The sequence below is a fragment of the Sus scrofa genome, chromosome 5 (genome assembly GCF_054392235.1).
Source record: "Sus scrofa isolate SSC_HxYL_T2T_F1_AM1 chromosome 5, Sscrofa_HxYL_maternal_Yorkshire_Landrace_v2.0, whole genome shotgun sequence".
Lineage (NCBI taxonomy): Eukaryota > Metazoa > Chordata > Mammalia > Artiodactyla > Suidae > Sus > Sus scrofa.
In genome coordinates, this window is record NC_139387.1 from 13,412,432 (window position 1) to 13,430,734 (window position 18,303).

The following is an 18,303-nucleotide window of genomic DNA, read 5'->3' on the forward strand; positions in this document are numbered from 1 at the left end:
GTCCCCTTCCTCCTGGCCTGGAGTGTGGTGCTGCAGTGACCGGCTTGGTCTTCGCCTCTCTGGGTCTCCTGATCCATCATCCTCGTGCTGCTACAGGGGTTTTTCTAAAGCACAGCACAGCTCAGGGCAGGCTCTGCTGAAGCCTCCTTGGTTATTCCCATTGCTTCTGTAAAAAGTCCCAACAGCTTAGTAGGATGTATAAAACTCTTCTCTGCTGGGCTCTATCCAGCCTTCCTGGCCTTGGACCCCACCTCCGTTTACCAAACCTCAACTTCCCCAACTCTCTAAGTCTGATAGATTCTCCCATCTTTCCAAGATTTGGGACTTTTCTTCCCCCCTTGGACAGTGTATTAGGAATTCCTGTTACAGTGCTGCAGAAATGGCTCGTATCTGTGAGGATGAAGGTTCGATCCCTGGCCTCTCTCAGTGGGTTGAGGATCCGGTGCTGCCGTGAGCTTCGGTGTAGGCTGGCAGCTGCAGCAGCTCCTATTCGATCTTTAGCCTGGGAGCTTTCATATGCCCTGGGTGCTGACCTTAAAAAAAAAGTATTAATTTTTTTTCTGCCTGTCAGGCTCCTCCTCCTTATCCTTCAAGACTTCAAGTTTTGTTGGTTGAGCTGAATCACATGCAAATGAGGCCCAGGAAGGTGCTGAGACCCGCAGGCTTCAGCCGGTGCTTTTCCTTGCGTGGAAATTCTCTGCAGCTCAAGCCAGGAGCGCCCCACAAGGGAGCCTAGTGTGTTCATGCCTCCACTCGCTCCGCTAAATTGTGTTTTATTAATGTGTGTGATTGTACTGATGCTCAGGCTACTGTGCTAATGACTGATAATTGCCTTAATGAGCTATTTGTGAGAAATACAGTAATACCAGTAGGGAGGAAGGCAGACCCCGCCGCAGCTGGTGGTGTAATAGCCCTTTGGCTGACTTCGGGGAGGAGCAGCCTGCAGGAGTCTGGCAGTTGGAATAAGGAAGAGTGCCGAGTTCTTTTCCACTTTTGTGGGAACAGGGATCTCACCCAGTTTCCACCACCAGGTTAATCAGGCGCATGCCAGGAGGCTGCGTTACGCTGGGTGGCAAGTCTCAGAGGTGATGATAGTGAGAGTTTTTCCCCGTGCTGCCTGTCCATCCGAGGCAGTCACCTGGGGCTCCTCTCCATGCCGGTTTCACCCCTCGGGATCCAGGATGGTAAGGCCACCCCAGCAGGACCATCCCTCCTAGCAGAGAGGAAGCCACGGCAACTGGTTCTTCTTCTTCTTTTTTTTTTTTTTGAGTGTAATTGATTTACAATGTTGTGTCAATTTCTGCTGTATAGCAAAGTGACCCAGCCACACACACACACACACACACACACTCTTTTTCTTATATTATCTTCTATCATGTTCTATCCCAAGAGATTGGATATAGTGCCCTGTGCTGTCCAGCAGGATTCCAGCAGGATCCCATTGCTTATCCATTCTAAATATAATAGCGGTTCTTACAGCTTCCATCCCTGTATTCTTACTTCAGTGGCCAGAGTGAGCTGTGTAGCCGGGCCTGGGCAGAGTTCGGTCTTGTGATCAGAACCTGAGGACTGCTGTTTGTGTCCAGCCTGAGGTCCACCGGTAGCACCACAGAGTGGTCCATTCCTATGCCTATGAAGTTGGGTCCCAGGTCCATAGAGAGATTTCATTACCTCCCTCTGAGGCTTAGTGAGTTCTGTGGTGCCCACCATAGGCTTGGGATTTAGCCAGTCTGTGGTTCGAATCCTGACCACTGCTTACCAGCTTGGTCAGCAGACTTAACTGCTCTCACCCGGGGTTTCTTCATCTGTGATGTGAAAACAGCAAAGCCCATCTGATAGGATCATTCGGGATTGCATGAGGGAGTGGACCAGAGAGCATCTCTCAGTGAATGGTAGCTCTGCTCCCCTCTCCCTTGTGCCAGGTCTCATTGAGAGGGAAAGATCCCAGGTTCTGTCTGTCGAGTGCAAACTACTGTAGTTTATTTCTGTGCTTTTCCATAAAGTCACCCCCCCAACACACACACTCCCCATCATGTGAATGCTGAGCTCCTGAAATGTGCCTGATGGGACCTGATCTTCCAATTTTATTTAAATCTTACCAATTTACATTTTCAAACGGAAGCGGCGTGAAGTATTTTTCCTTTAAACCTAAGTTTATTGTTTTGGAAGGACTCCACTGTAATCATTGGAAATTCAGCATCCAAACTGAACCGTGCGATAAGTGTAAAATTCACATCCGATTTTGAATATTTAGTATGAAAAAAGAGAATTTAAAAGAGCTCCCAGATTATTTTTATATTGATTATCTGTCGAATGGTAATATGTTGGACACACTGCGTTAAATAAGAGATATTCTTAAACTTAATTTCACCCGTTTCTTTTTACTTTTTGTAACCTGATACTAGAAAAGTGTAAAGTTACATATGTGGCTTGAATGAGGTTCTGAGTGGGCAGAGCTGGTTTAGAGATACAGGGAATAAGGTCCATGCCTCCTGGAGATTTCAGTCTGGCTCTCCATCTGTCCATCTGTCCATATGTCCATTCATCCAGTCAGTATATTTTTACTGACCGCCTTCTGGGCGTCCAGAGCTGTGTTAAGCTTTTGGGAATCAGTTCTGATCAGCACAGACACATCCGAACTCACAGGTAAGGTGGCAGGATGGGGGGCAAACCTATGATTGCATATGTAGTGGGTATAAACTGTGGCGAGCATACTGGACAGTGCGGGGCGCTAAGTGGGCATGGGATATAAGACCTCTTTTTCTTCTTCTTTTTTTTTTTTTTTTTTTTTTTTTTTGTCTTTTTGTTGTTGTTGTTGTTGTTGCTATTTCTTGGGCCGCTCCCGCGGCATATGGAGGTTCCCAGGCTAGGGGTTGAATCGGAGCTGTAGCCACCGGCCTACGCCAGAGCCACAGCAACGCGGGATCCGAGCCGCGTCTGCAACCTACACCACAGCTCACGGCAACGCCGGATCGTTAACCCACTGAGCAAGCACAGGGACCGAACCCGCAACCTCATGGTTCCTAGTCGGATTCGTTAACCACTGCGCCACAACGGGAACTCCTCCACACCCTTTTTACAGGCTATGTTGGGGGAGGGCTGCAATGGGACCAGACACAATTGCAGAAGGGGGTTTTTCTCATTCTTTTTAACCAACCTTGTTCAAAATGTCCACTTTCTCTGCCATGTTTTCCACACCCTTTTTTTTTTTTTTTTTTTTTTTTGTCTTTTTAGCTATTTCTTGGGCCGCTCCCACGGCATATGGAGGTTCCCAGGCTAGGGGTCCAGTCGGAGCTGTAGCCACTGGCGTACGCCAGAGCCACAGCAACGCGGGATCCGAGCCGCGTCTGCAACCTACACCACAGCTCATGGCAACGCCGGATCGTTAACCCACTGAGCAGGGGCAGGGACCGAACCCGCAACCTCATGGTTCCTAGTCGGATTCGTTAACCACTGCGCCACGACGGGAACTCCCTTCTTCTTCTTTTTTGATCCATTGGATAAGTGAGTGGAATTAAGGACGGGTTTGCTGAGATCCAGAATCTGAAGGAGGCGGCCATTGGATGAAGATGAGTCTGGGGTTGGGAAAAGAGTGTCTTAGGCAGAATGAGCCTACGTTCTGAAGGCTGAGGGTCAGCCCCGCAGTCCCCATTGAGCTTCTTCCATCTTACCCTTTTGAACCTCACAAGTAGTTCATTTTCATGGGAAAATGCAGAAAGGATGGTCTCCTGGAAAATGTGTGAAGTACTGCCTCTTTTTGTTGCATCCCCAAGCAAGGGTCACCCCATTCACGCCTCACCCCTAGGGACTCCGTCCATCTCTCATGTTGGATCTTAAGCATCCTCAGGATGGGGAAATTCTGGGTCTTATTTGTTTGTTTGATCTCAGAGTTATGCAAAGTGCCTTTCTGCATTTATAAACATTCAACAAATGATGGTTGATTAAATTTGCACGTGACTGAAGAAGGCTTATCAGCTGGCTTACCCCCATTGATGTGGGTCAGGCCCCTTTGTGGTGGTGGGCAGGGAGGGGCTTACCTCTGTTCTCTTGCCAACTCCTCCCAGCTGGCAAGGCCTCGTCCTTTTTTTTCCCCAGATAAGGTGATGGAGGAACTTAAGAAGTTAAGACCTGGGAGTTCCCGCTGCGGCATAGGGGGTTAAGAATCTGACTGTAGCAGCTCAGGTTGCCTCAAAGGCACGGGTTTGATTCCCCAGCCCAGCGCAGTGAGCCAAAGAATCTGGCTTTGTGGCAGCTGCGGTGTAGGTCGCAGCCGTGACTCATCTTCAGTCCCTGGCCTGGGGACTTGTATATGCCGCGGGTGCAGCCATTAAAAAAAAATCAAGACCTGCTTATGAAATCGAATACTTGTTAAGCACTTACTGTGTGCTGGTCCCTATTCTACACACTTCATATGGATTATCTCATTTAATCTCCAACAATCCTATCCAGCAGATGGCTGTCATCCTGATTTTGTAGATGATGAAACTGAGCACAGAGAACCTGAGACATTTAGTCAGAGTCACACAGCTTGGAAGTGACTGAGCTGGGATTTGTATCCAGACAAGCTCTCTCCAAGGCTTTGCTCTTTATGACTTTCTGTGATCTTACTTGGGACACCAAACTACAGATCGTGCTATGCTTCTGAGAGTTGCACAGTTTGAAAATTGCGAGGAAGAGGCTTTGGGGTCAGCTCTGAGTCTCACTGTCTCGCTCTGACCAGGGTACCTGGCATCCCGGAGAAGCTTCCTAGGCCTGAATGGCTCTGGGGACCAGAACTCAAAGATGAATCAGCTCTTTTCCCATTTTCAAGAAGCTTATAGCCGGGGAGATGTCATGTTACAGATAATTGCAGTGTAACGAGATAGCTGTGTTCCTGGAAAGCATTCAAGGAGCTATTTGTCCTTGTCCGGTATGTGATTATGTAAAGAGGTGTTTCTGCTGAAGGTCCTGTGAGTGCTGCATCTCAGAAACGTGCCAGGTTCATTCACAAGGCTCTAGGCCGTCCTGGAGGCTGGACTCAGAGACTATGCTATTCGAACATGTGTCTGAATCCAAGTTTGCTGCAGCCACCTCTGCGTTTGGTTTCACAGTCATGTCTGATCCTCCCAGCTCATTCAGGGAACCTCTCAAGAATCTGCTTTTGCTTCTCCTTCCTTTTTCTGGAGGATTTGTCCCAGTTATTCATTCACCTGTCTATCTGTTCGTTCATCCATTCACTTAACAAACACTTACTTTTGCCTACTGTTTTTTGTTTTTGTTTGTTTTGGGTTTTTTGGCCAAGCACAGCTCCTCGGCACAGGAAATACATGGGTGAATAACAGAGACTGTTGTCATGAGCTTCACTTCTAGGGAGGGGCAGTGAAAGAAGTCAGGCAGTAGAAAGGTCCCATATTATATGATTCCATTACACGCACTATCCAGAATAGTTTCTCTGTGAGACAAAATCCAAGTTGAGCCTTACCCAAGGTTTGTGGGAAGACCGAATGGGGCCCAATTGCCCAGTGGGTAGGGGATTTATTTGGAACGATGGAACTGATTTGGAGCTAGATAAAGATAGTGGTTGCACAACATCGTGAATGCACTAAACAGTAGTGGTGGATGGATGGTTTTCCTTTTTTTTTTTTTTTTTTTTTTTTTCTTGCTTTTAGGGCTGTACCCGCTGCATATGGAAGTTCCTAGGCTAGAGGTTTGATTAGAGCCACAGCTGCCAGCTTACACCACAGCCACAGCAATGCAGGATCTGAGCTACGTCTGTGACCTAAACTGCTTCAGTTTATTAGGGGCTGAGTGAGGGCCCCCAGGGGAGGTGAGGATGAGAATGTCCCAGGTGGAGGGGCACAGCAAGGCAGAGGGCTGAAGAGAGTGTGACTGAGTGTCAGCTAGTACTGCTCACTGCACGGATAGGCCACTAAATCGAGGGACGACTTGCTGGGGGCAAGGAACAGTGATGTTCCTTGGAAAGCCAGCAGACTGAGAAGGTGGTGGACTCCTGTCCGGAAGAACCATCTTATCCAAGTTAGGGTTCAGGCTTCTTTTATTCTAAAAGGAGAGGGGGTGTGGCTGGTTGTTGCAGACTTCTTGGTGCCAGACTTTTTGTTCTTGCAGCTGTCACCTAGGTCTGGTCACGATGTTCCTATAAACCTCCAAGGCGATTGTTATTTTCTGTTCTGCAACTTTCTATGGCTGTTTGAATGAGACAGTGTTATACCTTTAAAGGTCAGAGCCTTGCCAGTGGGGACTCCTGTATATTTCAGGGTAGAGGCAACATTCTTAACTTGTAGCAAAAGCCATAGAATACACAGGTTAAAATAAAAGAGCCAGATCAATATGGAGTCACATTTGTTCCCCCCCAGTTACATACAGCCTTTGTGTTCTGGGACTAGGCGGAGTGAGGATAAGGGTGAGACAGTGCTGCTTATAGATTCCCAAGTGCCTTTGTGTAAATGAGAAAGCGGCACAGCCATGAATGCAGGGCTCGTGGGTGGCGGGGGGTCAGGGGGTCGGGGGTGGATTTCCACCTGCTCTGCCCTGTCCCCTTGTTCAGGGCACAGTGTGCAGGTGTCACATGGTGGCTCTGCTAGGAGCTGAGGTCTGACAGGGAAAACCTCAAGTAGGGTCTTTGCTGCCAATGAAATAGAAAAAGAGAGCCGCTGGGGGTTCCCAGCCGGGGAGAGATGACCTGCTTGCTTTTTGAAAGAATCCCTCTGGCTCCAAGGGTAAAAGCAAGGAGACTGGTTAGAAAATGAGGACAGTAATTCAGGCAAGGGATGCTATTGGCTTGGACCAGAGTTGCAGTGGTGGCAGTGGTGGGAAGCAATCAGAATCTCGATATGCTTTCAAGGGAGATTCAACACATTGGCTGTGGAACAGAAAGAAGGGAGTGGGTGGTCAATCTGGTTTCTCATTTGAGCAGCTGGGGCGGGCGGCGGGGTGGGGGCTGCTTCATTTAGTCTAATGTTGGGAGATCAGGAGAGTGACCAGTTTGGAAGAGGATGTTAGTGGTTCGGAATCAGCGGTGTTTTTTTTTTTTTAGATTAATAACCAAGTAGAGACACTGGGCTGGGCAGCTGGCTCTGAGCCTGGGGCCCTAGAACAAGGTTGGACTGGGAGATAAACATTTGGGAGTTGCCAGCATTTAGGTGGCATTTAAGGCCATGTACCTGGCTGAGATTGGCTAGGAAAGGAGTGTAAGCAGAGAAGAGCCTGAACTTGGCTGCACCCTCTTTGTGCTCCGGGAAAATCAAATCTGGGCTGTGCTGGGAACATTGGGGGCTGGTTTCGTTATTTTTAAAAACAGGTTTTGGTTTTTGTTTTTTTAAAGAGCAAAGAGTTGCTCTTACTCCCAGGGGAAGATAAAAGTAGGTTGCTCATGGTATCAGAGCCACACAGAAGTACAGCTGGCTCTCTGCAAAGTGGTTCTGTGAGAAGCGGTACCCAGGTGTGCTCATGATAAATGTTTATTGTGCTGAACAGCAGCGAACAGGGAGGTGGGTCTCTTGCAGCCCTCTTTTTTCGTGTGTCCCTAGCAACTAAGAAATTATCTGGGGAGTTCTCGTTGGAGCTCAGTGGGTTAAGAACCCAGCTAGTATCCATGAGGTTGCAGGTTTGGTCTCTGGCCTTGCCCAGTGCGGTAAGGATCTGGCGTTGCCTCGAGCTGTCAGGTAGGCTGCAGATGCTGTGGCTGTGGGGTAGACCTGCAGCTGCAGTTTCAATTCAACCCCTAGCCTGGGAACGTCATATGCCACAGGTGTGGCCCTTAAAAAAAAAAAAAAAGATCTGGGATTCAGAAGGTGCCAAATAAATGTTTGAGAAACGAGTGGAGGGATGATTTTTGCCCTTGTTGCTGGAAGACCAAGGGAGGACGATCTAGTGTCATTATGTTATTGTGAACTCATGGTGCGAACCAGAGAGATTGGTGTGTACCTTGTTTCTTGGAGATCAGGATGGGTTGAAGATGCACACATGTTGCAAATTGCTCTCTAAGGCAGTTGCCAAAGAGAAGTCTCCAGGTACTGTGTGCGCAGCATTGTCGGAATCAGTGTGTGACCTCTCAGGAAGGTTACTCCGGCCAGAATTTGTCTGCGTGGGTCTTCTGTGCAGAAGTTAACCTTGGCCCGAGTCCAAGATTTGAGGCTGGATCCCCCCCATACCCAAAGCTGAGCAGGGGGGCCTCCCTGCTCCTGCACTGTTCCTACAAACCGTATCATTTCTGCTAAGCACTTCCTTCCTTCTAGATGTCCAGGCTTTTGGTACGTGTTAGACAAAGGATGCCTGCCTGCCTGGTCCCCAGTAAAAAGGCTGGGCACAGTTCTCTAAGGACCTTCCCCGGTGGACTGCACGTCAGACATCAGACATGTCGTTACAGCTCATTGCTGAGTGAATCAGGTGTGTCCTGGGTGATGCCCTTGAGAGAGGACCCTCAAAGCTGGTACCCGGTTTCATCAGGGTTCCACCCCACATGCCTTTATACTTGGCTGATTCTGCTTGGTGTCCTTTGGCTGTAACAAGTCATAGCCATGAGTATGCATGAGTCCACGTTGGGCTCCTGTGAGCCCTTCTAGAGAGTTCTGGAACCTGGGGACCTCTGACATCTCTGCCCCCTTTTTGTGTTGTTTGCCTTATGAAACAATCAGGCATGTTACCTTACAAACCACTGCCTGCTATTGCCATTTCCCGGGTCCTCCCTTTAGCCTAACACGTAAAGCAGGTGTCCAGGAGAATGTGCCTTTAGAATTTGACTCAACCCCCTGCATGCCTCTGTGGGTGACTCATGGGGCACTGGGTGAGCTAAATAGATGGTAGACTTAGACAGAGGCAATCTCAGTTTGAGAGAGAAAATGTTAAGTTTTGTGAAAGCAGGATTCCTCGAACTTTAGGAAAATCAAGTATTCTGCCACTTCTGTGAGCTCGTATTAAAGAGAGGTAGCTTGTATTAAAGAGAGGTTTGTGACTCTTGGCCTGGGAGAGTTCCAGAGTGACTGTAAGACATGAGTAGAGTTGGGTGATTGGGAGAAAGTCTACGTTGCTCTTTCCCGGCATCCCTTACTCAGAGTTTTCATCAGTCTGGTCACCCACCTGCCCATCTGCCTATCCCTCCACTTGTCTGGCTGTCTGCTCCTTCACCCATCTACCCAGTGGTGGCAGTTCCATTTCTGGGTGTTACGTATCAGGCACTGGGGTGCAGGAAGGTGTTGAATGGGGTCCCTTCCCTCCTGGGTATGTCCTGGGGGAGCGACACTGACACGGAAACAGATGTTTCAGGTGGAAAATGATGGACATCAGATGACTCAGGGTCCCATGGGAGCAGGGTCCTAATTCATCCTGGTGGGGAGAGGGGTAGGGCGACAGGTGAAGTTGTCGCCCAACCCTGTGTCCCGGGAGATTGTCCATCAAAGGGGGCCAGAGCAGGGGCTGTGCTCTGGCTCTGCCATCGTAGCCATTTAAGCAAAAAGCAAAGGAAAGAAAACCTCTTGTGGGAGTTCCCCAAAGGTTAACTGCCTGCTGTGTATACAGCACAAGGAACTATAGCCAGTCACTTGTGATAGAACAGGATGGAAGATAATGTAAGAAAAATGAATGTATATCTATGTATGACTAGAACATTTTGCTGTCCAGAAATTGATAGTACATTCTAAATCGACTATATATTAATAAAAATTTTTCTTAAAAATTCTTTTCATTTGGCATTAAGCTGGCGGAGCGTGGCATCCTTTAGTACGCAACTGGGGACACTGGCATTTCCTAAGGCAAGTGGCAGTAACCCCCATTCCCCAGCCCTCCCACCCCAGTCACCTGCCAGTGGTTAGCAAAGACGACGCCCAACCTGAGTGTCCTGGAACATGCAGCAGGCCTGCGAACTCTCCTCTAAGTGCTCTTGGGCTGAAGCCCCCTCCTCATGCCTTCTGTGCAATTCTGAGCCCTTTTGCAGTGGGAACAGTGGTTTTGGAGTCAGCGCTTGTGAGTCGAGGAAGCCAAGTTATAGATTTTATTTCGGGCCCTGCCTGGGGTCCCATTTCCTTTTGCTTCTGATTGACCGTTTCTTTGAGAACCTTGGCCTGATTTCTGTAGGGAGCCTTCTTTAGCTCCTCTCTGCCTCAACCAAATCTTTCCTTTGCACAGATGTTTGGTTTTTTCATAGTTTTCAGGCATCTGCTCTCGGAACTTTCCCAGAGTGGTCTGAGCAAAAGAAAGTATTATGCATTTTATGATAACAATAATAATATAATAATAATAATAAATAGCAGCTGCTGAAAACACCATATTGTGTACTGTGTAAGTGCGTTACGCAGTTCAATGCTGAGTTCTTAAAATAGCTCATGAAGCAGGTGCTATCATTACTCTTCTGGTTGTTCATATGAGGAAACTGAGTCACATGGAGGGTTAAGGAGTTGGCTCAAGTGCTTTTCATAACCTTGGATTAAAAAAAAGTGCAGGGCGGAGTTTCCATTGTGGCTCAGCAGAAACGAATCTGACTCGCATCCATGAAGACACAGGTTCGATCCCTGGCCTCACTCAGTGGGTTAAGGACCCGGCGTTGCCATGAGCTACAGTGTAGGTTGCAGATGCGTTGCTGTGGCTGTGGTGTAGGCTGGCAGCTACAGCTCTGATTCAACCCCTAGCCTGGGAACCTCCATATGCCGTGGGTGTGGCCCTCAAAAGACAGAAAATTAAAAAAAAAAAAAAAAAAAAAAACACTAAAAGGGGAGGGCGACCCACAGGCACAGTTTATAAAACAAACAAAAACGATACATTTGGTGTAGCCGAAAATTAAAACGTGGCTTTGACAGAGGCGTCTATAAAGAGGAAAAGAGATAGGTCACTGACTGACTGGCCGACTTCAGGCAAGACTGACCAGGGCTATGACTGTCAGGCATCTTTCTAGACTGTTCTCTCGTTGACCACCACGGGCCCTCTAGGAATCAGAGCAGGGTAGACGGACCCACGCCCTGAGTCAGTCTTGCCTGGCCCTGGGACTTGCCTTACACTAAACTAAAACTCGAGGTGGTGGAACAAACTAAAACCTGAGGTGGTGAACTCTCGAAACCCGAATAGCTGGCTCCTCTGGGACCGGTGGGAGGAGGAGAGAGGAGCAAATGCCTGGGCCGTTAGCAGGCAGGCAGCAGTGTCCAGGCAGCGCCCTCCAGAGGCCTCGGAGGCCACCTGCACCAGGCACGCCTGGAGAAGATGCGGGGATCAGAGAAGCAGAAGGGTCATGGGGCCAGTCGATGGCCTGATGGCAGGGTCTCCTTTCCTCCCTACTTCTACTTTTCCTTGAAATCCAGCCACCCACACATGCACCCCACCAACGGCCATCTGTTTCTTAAATTTATTGTTAATTCATTATTATTATTATTATTTTGCATGTTAGGGCCACACCTGTAACATATGGAGGTTCCCAGGCTAGGGTCGAATGTGAGCTGTGGCTGCTGGCCTACACCACAGCCACAGCAATGCAGGATCCTAGCCACGTCTTCCACCTGCATTACAGCTCTCGGCATCGCCGGATCCTTCACCCCCTGAGCGAGGCCACTGAGCTTCATCGCATCCTCATAGGTTACTAGTCAGGTTCTTTACTGCTGAGCTCCAATGGGAACTCCCTGATTTATTTTGAAATTTATTTTTTATACATGTTTAAAGGCTTACTTCCACTTAACAGTTCTTAAAAAATATTGGCCATACCCCCCGTAGTGTCCAGGACATCCTTGGGCCTGTCTGGCACCCAGGAGTTTGTGCCCCCCTCCCCACCTCTGTATTACCCTCCCCTCTCACTGGTAACCGCTAGTTTGGTCTTTGTGCATCTGCTTCTTTTTTAAATTATTTTCACTAGTTTGTGTTTTTTTTTAGATTCTGTGTATAAGTGAGACCATACAGGTTTCATCTTTCTCTGTCTGACTTTTTTCACTTAGCATAATGCCTCTTTTCTATGGCTGAGTGGTGTTCCAGGGTCTTCCACAAAAGGGATTTTGCTATTTTCTTTCTTTTTGTTTCTTTTGTTGTGTTCTTCCCTGGCATGATAATTTTATAAGGCAAATACAATTCCTGGCACTTCTCCTCCTTTGACTTATTGTTTTAAAGGTTTAGTTAGTTTGCTTTTCTTAGTAGAGTTTGGGGTAACTATGGATGCCCCCCTCCAAGTGTGTTAGAGATTACAGCTTCCTCCAGGTCCTCCCCAAAAAACTACCTTCTAATGTTTTAGATTCTTAGCAGTTTATTCTTTATTTTTTTTTTTAGGGCTGCAACTATGGCATATGGAAGTTCCCAGGCTAGGGGTCAAATCGGAGCTGCAGCTGCTGGCCTACAGCACAGCCACAGCAACACCAGCTCCGAGCCAAGTCTGTAAGCTACACTGAAGCTCATGACAATGCCAGATCCTTAACCCACTGAGCGAGCCCAAGGATTGAACCCACATCCTGATGGATACTAGTTGGGTTTGTTACCGCTGATGTAACCAATTTGATTCTTGCAACAATCGTGACTGCACACACATTAATAGATAGATGTGCGTGGAGTTACATAAGTGTGTGTATAAACACAGTAGACATAAATCCTGCCTCTGCCACCTACAGGCTGTGGCACTTTGCACAAGTCAACCGATGCCTCTAGGCCTCAGCTTCCTCATCTGTAAAATGTGATAAAAAACTGTACATACCTCATAGCGAGTCTATGGATGTTTAAGTTAAGTTTATATACAGATAGATATGTGTTTTTTATATATATATATGTTATATATATTATATGTGTGATATAATATGTGTGTGTATATACATTATGCTTAAAACATATCAAGTGCTCAAATATTACCCAGAAAATACAGGCGTAAATGCCTGCATCACCTAATTTAACATTATACTGTTATTGTATTTAAGATTAAATTGTTGTTTCTGAGAGTCAGTTTCAATGAGAAATTAAGAATAAACAGCTAACGTTCTGAGCAAGGCCAGGGACTGAACCCGCATCCTCGTGGGTGCTAGTTGGGTTTGTTACTGCTGAGCTGTGACGGGAACTCCTACCATTGAACCTTTGGATGAAGACTCTGAGGCTGAGACATTTGGGGATTAACACTGATGGAGCCTGAATTCAAACCTCTCCTAAAATGGGACCCGGAACAACTCTTAGCATTGAGTCCTATGGGACGCCTAAGACCGAGGAAAACCCTCCTTCTGTCACCACGGTTTATCCATCCTCTGGCATCTTGGCCTCACTTTCTGGGACCAGGGCTCCATTTCACTCTGGAGATGGTCCCACTTTGGGTGGTGGAGTCTGGCTGCTGGGAAGATGTGGAAACTGAGTTTCAAGAGTTTGTGTGACTTGCCCACGGCCTCAGGGCACTGAGAGCACGAGCTGGATTTGAAATGTCGACCTGAAGTGCCAAAGAGATCCAGTGTTACAACCACCTGGTTCCTCTGAGATTCTCTGCCTCTGTGCTCATCTCTCTCTCTCTCTCTTTTTTTCTTCAATCGTAGTTGGGAGTTTCTGTTGTGACTCAGTGGTAGCAAATCTGACTAGGATTCATGAGGATGCAGGCTCAATCCCTGGTCTCTCAATCCCTGGTGGGTTAAGGATCCAGCATTTCCGTGAGCTGTGGTGTAGGTTGCAGACACGGCTTGGATCCGTGTTGCTGTGGCGCAGGCTGGCAGGTGTGGCTCTGATTCAACCCCTAGCCTAGGGACCTCCATATGCCATGGGCGTGGCCCTAAAAAAAAGGTACAGTTGTTCCAGTTTCTTTTTCTCATATTATCTTCCATCATGGTCTATCCCAAGAGACTGGCTGTAGTTCCCTGTGCTGTACAGTAGGATCTCATTGCTTTTTCCATTCTAGATGCAATAGTTTGCATCTGTGCTTCTTTTGAGGGAAGTTTTGGCTGAAAAAACTAGGTCTGTGGGCAGACACCCCACGTTCCAGCCCGAGCACTCAAGGCCCAGCTGGGATAGCTGGTGCTTGAATGATGCCAGGGCTTTGGGCCCCTCCCTCCTCTCTCTCCCCCTTCCTCCCTCCCCCTAGAGACACCATCTTTTGTGGTCCAGTGTCTGGGGAAAGACAGCTGCACCAAGTCTTTCTGCATTTGCAGATTATTCACAAATTATATGCACAGACATGTGGGACCCAACCTCATACTTGGTGGGTCCTGGGAAGCCTGTGAATTTGTGAGTTTTGTAGGGTGGGCATTGCATCGGGCATAAGCTTATCTTCATGCTTTCAGCTTTCTAATATCTGAGCCCAGGTTATTCTTTGTTTTCCTTGCAGTCGTAGGAGAGGGAGGCCTTACAGAAAACTTGGAAACCAAAATACATTCTGTTGCAAAAAAAAAAAAAAAAAAAATTCAAAAAAGAGAAGACAAAAGGAAAGCTATCTCTATCAATTCCATTTTTATTAGTTTTCCTTTATTTTTAGACCAACGTGCATGAAAGCAGGACGTTCTCACCCAAGTGTTATGATTACAACAGAGAGGCAGTAAAAAGAGAAAATTTTGAGGGAAAAAAAGGGGGCTTGCCTTATTTAAAGAAGCAGAGGCCGGGCGTTCCCTTTGTAGCTCATTGGTAATGAACATGACTAGTATCCACGCGGATGCAGGTTTGATCCCTGGCCTCGCTCAGTGGGTTAAGGATCCCGCATTGCTGTGAGCTGTGGTGTAGGTCACAGATGTGGCTCGGATCCACCGTTGCTGTGGCTGTGGCATAGGCCAGTGGCGGCAACTCTGACTCGACCCCTAGCCTGGGAACTTCCACATGCCATGAGTGTGGCCCTAAAAAGACCAAAAAAAAAAAAAAAAAAAAAAAAAAGAATCAGAGATGAGGAAGTAAGTGATGGAAACCTGCCAGGTCAATTAGGAGGTGCTGGGAAGTCTTTGCAGGGAGAAGTTTCCCCATGTTCTTGGGGGTGGCAGGAAGGACCCTGAAAGTGACAGCAGCCGTCCATATTCTGGAAGGAAAACCATCCTCCTGAGAGCAGTGGAATTCTTCAGTTCTTACTCCCAGTCTGAGCCAGATTTCAGGTTTGCAGGTGGGAACTTGGCGGTGGAGGCTTTTTTCTTTCTTTCTTTCTTTTCTTTCTTTTTTTTTTTTTTTTTTTTTTTTTTTTTTTACAGTGGAATGGTTATTGAGCTAAACGGAAGTCCTAATTTAAATACATGTGGGGGAGGAGTTCCCTTCTGGTGCCGTGGGTTAAGTTCCCTGGTGTTGTCACTGCTGTGGCTCAGATCACGGCTGTAACACAGGTTCGATTCCTGGCCTGGGAACTTTCACATGTTGCAAGTGCAGCCAAAATGGAATAAATAAATGTGGGGGAGCTGTGGGGAGCGGCTGTTCCCTGGCTTGGAGGGTTCTTTCTGCTCAATTGTGGGGGTCAGTATGGATATCAGGCAGGAGCTGAGACCTCTGAGGTCTTTCCTCCTTTTGACCTGGAAAAGCCAGTACCTGTTGTCAGACATGGGGAGGTGGGCTCTTTCTCCTGCAGCTGTCGCAGTTTTGGAAACTGGCAGCTCCAGAGTGACCCAGCGTGGTGAGAGAGTGAAATTGCAATCTTTTAGGACATGTTTTCGAAATCTTCTCCGCATCACTGATGTGAGTGGCAGTGCCCCAGGAAACACCTGTCTGAGAGACACCTGGAGAGAGCGGTGGGCATCTCATAAGTCTGGGTGGCTTTGCCTGGGATGGCTCTGGACGCCCTCAGCGGTCTTTGCTCTTTCTGTGAAAAGTTCCTTGTGAATATCAAATAAGAGGTTAGTTCCTTTCGCTGCTCGTCCCACCCTCACCCCCTGCCTTTTTTCCTTTCTTTTTTCCAGGGGTGGGGTTTGGGGAAACTCCTGGACCAAGTGGGAAGGGATGTCTGTGTTCTTCTGGGCATCAGTCGTGTTGCCCGGGGAAGCAGGAGAGAGACTGAGGTGGATGGTGGGGAGCGGACGGTGTGCATGGTGGGGCCGGGGACTTGGCGATGCCCGCGTTGCCTGTAGAGGAAAAGCCTGAAAGCTTGTGTTTTGGGTGTGTGTGCTTTGCCCTTCATTTTTGAACACAGGACAGCTAGACTGGTCCACCTGCTGCCCTTAGGGCGTGAAGGATGGTTCTCATTCCTTCTCGTTCCCCCACCTCCTGCCACATCCACAACCTGGGGATCCTTAACGACAGGTTTTCCTAATCATGTCTTATCCTAACCTGTCTAATCTCAGGAAGTCTGCGGTCCTAGTGTGCCCCGTCCCACAGAGTGACAGTGACACTGGTTTGGACTTGGTGCGTCGGAGTCTGGACATTGGCCCTATGCTGGCGGCAGGAGCCTCTGCATCTATGCAGCCTCTCTGGTATCTCCTTCCCCAGATGGGAAAGGGGACAGATGATAAGAATGTCATTTACCCATTAGAGCTGTTGGGAGGATGGAGTGCAGTGATGACATCCAGGACCTGTCCCAGCACGAAGCAGCCGCTTAACAGATAGACATGTCAAGACACAAACAAGACTTAGGGTATTTTTACTAGAAGGATGGTGGTAGTTGCTATGAGTACGGGCGTACTAGTGGTACTATAGTAGTGGCATTAGTAGTACTAGTGCTGGGAGTAATAGTAGGAGTAAACCTTTGACTTAATGTCCATGGGAAAATCCATAAGGATTTCTGTATAATAATCTGTTAGATTATTATATAGAAAAATACCACACTAACATTAAGCTAATCATATTACCAATATATTCATACATAAGTGATATTAATCATCAATAATATTATTACTATATCCTTCTTATTAGCATAATAATACGCTAGCACTAATGCAGCATAGCAGCATTATTTCCTACAGAACTTTATACCTGAAATGCCCAAAAGCCGAAGCTAAGACCATGTGGTCAGTAAAACAAACATTCCATACAGGTGGGTTTCTAGATGAGAGGACCGTTCGCCCTTTAGGCAGAAAAATTTCCAAAGACGAAATCAAAATGCGTGATTATAGCCCGGCCAGTGTCCCGAACACCTATTTGTCTCCCTCCTCAAAGAGGAAGGGCTGGATATTTTTTGAAGACTCATATGACTCATCTCACCTTTGTGCCCAGCTATAATCCGTGGGAACTATCCAGGAGGGAAGAACAGTTGGCCCCACCACAAATGGCCCCAAAGTAGCCTGCTCTTGTCCTTCTTGCGACTGTTTTAATGCCCTCCTTTCTTTTGTGCCACTGGCAGACCAACCCACCACACCTAAATTGCTTGAAAAGGTGAAGATGGCTGGAGCCTTTTCAGCATGGAGCACAGAGACTTTTTAATTTGATTTATCTCATCCCGCATGAGCTTATCTCCTTGACTTCTAGGAACGTGGGTTCTTTCTTCATTTAAAACACCTTGTCTTTACAGCTAATGTACGTTATAAAACAGAGCTCTTCGTGTTCTCTCTAGGAGATTTCGTTAATGGTGTATACAAAGAAAAGTTACCGCAGCTGTTTTCGGTCGAATTTTAACCTGATGGTCACCTTGAAAGAACGTGCCTGTGAGCATTTTTAAAGCAAATAATAATAATAATAATAGTAATAATAAGGATGAAAGAATAGTAGTAAAAATCAGGATGGAAACTTGAGACGCAAGCTAAATATCCTGGGGTGGTATTGCTATGAAAACAAATTTCAAACCGGCTTTTGGAAACACTTGCCATGTTTGGCCGAATTTGGGAAGGTGGCCTGTCAGGTGGGTAGGTCCGCTGGATGTGGAGTGTGTCAGTGTCTGTGATGGGCAGGACGAGCTTAAACTTGTGGTCACCTTCCACAGAGGCACCGCGTGGCCTTTCATCATGTCTTTGAGGGCAAGAAGGTAGCTGGAACTCACTGGGTGGGATGCATTCTGAGTATTCCTGTCGACTTATAAATACCTCAAGGAAAAGAACTATCTTAGTTTTCTTTTTAGTCACTTAACAAATATCTGTTGGCTTTTGAAGCAGTTTGGCAGAGTTCTGAGTGGAAAATGTTTGGGGCTTAGAGTCAGAAGACATGGTTGAAATTCCTGCTGTGTCCTCGCAGGATTCAGCCTGTGTCCCCGAGTCTCAGGTCTCTGCCACAAATAGTTGAGCGGCCACTTTGTTCCAGGTGCCATGCCAAGGGCACGCACGTGGCCGAGAACCAGCTGGACCCTCCGTCCCTGCCCCCATGGAGTTTATAGCGGGGCAGGGCTTTGTCAGCTGCCATTCCCCTCTACCTGTTCAGTGTTTGGCCACATCTTCTCATGACTGTGTTATTGAGAATTTCCCATTGTGGACCATCGGAACCGAACCGGACTAGGAACCATGAGGTGTCGGGTTTGATCCCTGGCCTCGCTCAGCGGGTCTAGGATCCAGTGTGGCC

General features: G+C 47.6%; 1 protein-coding gene across 5 annotated transcripts in view; it reads left to right on the top strand.

Moving 5' to 3' along the window:
- LARGE1 (LARGE xylosyl- and glucuronyltransferase 1) overlaps positions 1 to 18,303 on the top strand; it is a 593,475-nt gene that overhangs the window by 123,750 nt on the left and 451,422 nt on the right. The window lies entirely within an intron of this gene.